Source organism: Zingiber officinale, chromosome 2B (genome assembly GCF_018446385.1).
Source record: "Zingiber officinale cultivar Zhangliang chromosome 2B, Zo_v1.1, whole genome shotgun sequence".
Classification (NCBI taxonomy): domain Eukaryota; kingdom Viridiplantae; phylum Streptophyta; class Magnoliopsida; order Zingiberales; family Zingiberaceae; genus Zingiber; species Zingiber officinale.
Genome location: NC_055989.1, coordinates 91,654,797 through 91,658,587, shown reverse-complemented (window position 1 = coordinate 91,658,587; position 3,791 = coordinate 91,654,797).

The window sequence follows — 3,791 nt, the reverse complement described above, 5'->3', positions numbered from 1 at the left end:
TCAGCTTAGACATCCGAAATGACTCTAAGTTGGATCACGCTTATAGTCCCACCAGGACTCATCCTCACTGGACTACTCTCCAAGAGTGACTTACTTTCACTTACCATTTGTAGTCACTTGACTTGTCTTTTGACCCACTAGGTTTTCTTATTAGTTGTCAGGTCTACATACCTAACTAAACTTCAGCTAGCTATCAGGTCCCGCACACCCAGCTGGACTTCCTACCAAATATTATGTCACACCTTGACCTATCTGAACTTCGTGCCAGTTATCAGGTCCTAAAACCTAACTGAACTTCAGCCTAGTATTAGGTCCTCTAGACCTATCATTTCCTGCACACTTAGTTAAAGTATCAAATCACAGAGTAACTTTAATCATTCGTCGTTCATCAAAACCAAGGTTTAATTATTAGTGACAATTACACTAACAAAAACATTCTAAATGCCCTTTTAACTTTTATTAAAAACATTGAACGTCCTGCATGGCTAGGCTATGCCTAGGGCTCTAATTTTTATCTGGTCCATTATTTTTAATATATTAAATATAGTATTTTTTTAAGAGAATGGAAAAGAACAGAGCGCACATGATAAAAGATTTGCACGATCTCATTCTCTAAAAATTGGGATCATTATTTTTAATATATTAAATATATTTTTATGTATATTTTTTTAAGAGAATGGAAAAGAATAGGGCCCACATGGTTAAAGAATTACATAATCTCATTCTTTGATCAAAGATTAGAATTTCACAAAAATCTCATTATGATTTCAACAGATAGAGTCGTAAGGGTCTCTTTTTTAACATTTTAGATTTATTTTTAATTATGTATGTTCTTTTATAAATTCTAATATATTTTTCTTCAATATCTCTCAATCTTAGCCTTCCCTCGCTATGTTTCTCTTTCATTGGTGACACTTTCTCCTTTGATTAATAAGAACATAATTAGAAATTTTTTTATCTTATCCATACAATGTAAAATAAAAATGCTAGTTTTTTTTTTAAATTTCCCCTCTTCCCCTTTTCCAACTCCCCCTCTCTATGCTTCTCTCACTCATTGAGATTAGGAAAGAGAAATCGCATATAACACTATCACGTTGATCCCGTTGGTGCTACTATGCTCCTTGCTTAATTAAATTCAAATGCTAATACATTTGTTCGTATTATATATGTCCGATTGAAATGGAGGATTTTATTATTTTGAGCAATAACGAGTTATATTTCTCTACAATTTTATTTTTTTGATAGACATTAAGTTTAATTTTTATTTATATGTATTTACAATAATAAATTGTTCGATTTCTCCTTTGTTTCTATTTTATCATTTACAACTGTTCTGATTTAGATGATGAAAAATATGATTTTTTTTTGCTCTGTGCCTAAAAAGACTCTCATTTAATTCTTGATAAATAATAATAATCGGTTGATTTGACCTCGTTGTGATCTTTATTTTTTAAGAGCGTATTGAGTTTTGTCATTTTGTACATGTTTTTTTTTTACTTTGCGGATGATGATGCGTTGGGCATGGAAGCATGATTTTTTTTCTAGTGTTGTCCTATTTCATTATTCTTATTTCTTCAATTTTGTTCTTTTTGTAAGGATTGTTCTCTCCATCTTTCATTGAAGTAATTAGGCATACTTCTATCTTTTTTTTTAATTTTAAACAATTCTAAATATACTTATTTTGGCTAAATAAATTGTATACTTATTATCTCTTTAAGATGTTATTATATCTAATAATACACTATTTAATATCATAAAGTTTATATTTTTTAAAATTAGATTAACAAAACTTAAATATAAAAAATTAATTAATAATTTTAATAAAAATAAGAAAATTAAATTTTATTTAAAAATTTATTTTGTAAAAATAATATTTTAATTTATTAAAAAAAAATAAACTACCATTCCGTCTCAAGTCCAAATATTTGTTAGTCACAGGTCTGAATAAAAACAGGATATGGACATTTTTTTTCCAAAACAACATCAAAGACCTATTTTTATTTCTTTTATGCAAATTACTTCCCGTCAACGCGCACCCCTCCACTTCCCCCTCTCTCATCCGCCAAAAAGACGCATGTAACCTTTGTTTTGTTTTGTTTTTTTTTTCTGATTTTTTTTTATTTTTTTTTTCGGAACTATATAAGTATGATGAGAGTTAATTTTTTTTTTCTGATTTTTTTTTAAATTTTTAATTAATTTTATTTTAAAATTTTTTTATTCATAGTTATATAGTTTAAATTTTTAATCAATTTTATTTATTATTTTTCATTAATATTTATATATATTTTTAATTTTATTTAATTTTATTTAGTTTTATTTTTTAATTAATTTTGTTTATTATTTTTTCATTAATACTTATATTTTTTTAATTTTTTTAAATTTTTATTTAGTTTTATTTTTAATTAATTTTATTTATTATTTTTTAATTTTTAAATATTTATTTAATTTTATTTCTTTAATCAATTATGTTTATTATTTTTTTATCAAATTTTTTAATTTTTTTTATTTTATATAATTTTTAAATTACTCCCTTCCTTTAAATTACATTCCTAATTTGACACTTAAATTATCCGCATCCAACTATTAACACATATCATAATCTTCTCTCCCTTTAAATCATCCCTTCCTCCAACCATTGACATATAACACATGTCAGAATCTCTCACTCTCTTTAAATTACCCATCATCCAACCATTGACACCTGTCAAAACACTCCCTCCATTTAAATTCGTCATTCTTCAACCATTGACACCTGTCAAAACACCCTCTCCCTTTAAATTACCCCTCTTCAATTCTTGACATATGTCAGAACCTCCCCTCCCTTTAAATTACCCCCACTTCTAACCCTTGACACATGTCAAAATCTTTTATCCCTTTAAATGACCACCCCTTCCAACCCTTGACACATGTCAAAATCTCTCATAACTTTAAATGGTCCCCCTTTCAACACTTGACATATGTTAAAATCTCTCATCCCTTTAAATTACCCCCACTTCCAACTCTTGACACATTTCAGAACTTCTCACTTTCTTTAAATTACTCATCATTCAATCCTTGACACATGTCAGAACCTCCCTTCCCTTTAAATTACCCACCCTTCAACTCTTGACACATGTCAGAACCTCCCCTCCCCTTAAATTACCCACCCTTAAACTCTCGACACATGTCAGAACCTCCCCTCCCCTCCCCTTAAATTACCCACCCTTCAACTTTTTACACGTGTCAAAACATCTCCCTTTAAATCCTCCTCTCACACTTCATTTTTAGTCACTCTTCATTCACACCTCCCTTCACTGATATCTCCCTCTCAGCTTCTCCTTCTCTCTTCCTGAAAATATGGATGACTATTTGGGCTTATTTTCAGATAGTTGGTCAATTGAGAATGATGTTCCTAGTCAAGATATCTCCAACAACAATCGCGATTATACAATCGAATTTACCACAGATCAGGTTAGTTATTATCATTGTTTTATGTATATTCATTATTTATTTTATAAGTAGAGAAATTATATTAAGATTGATAATGTCATACTTATGCATCTTTATTATATTTTTTATATAGATATTTAAAAGTAGAGAAGATATGATAAATTGGGTAAAGACAGTTGGTTTGAAGAATGATATTGTAGTGGTTATTAAAAATTCTGCTAATTTAAAAGGTGGCAAGCTACCAAAGTGCCATCTTATGTGTGAAAGAGGTGGAAAGTATAAACCACCACGATATCTAGTTGATGGGCAATCCTTAAAAAGAAATACTGGGACTAAAAAATGTGAATGCCCATTTGAGCTGC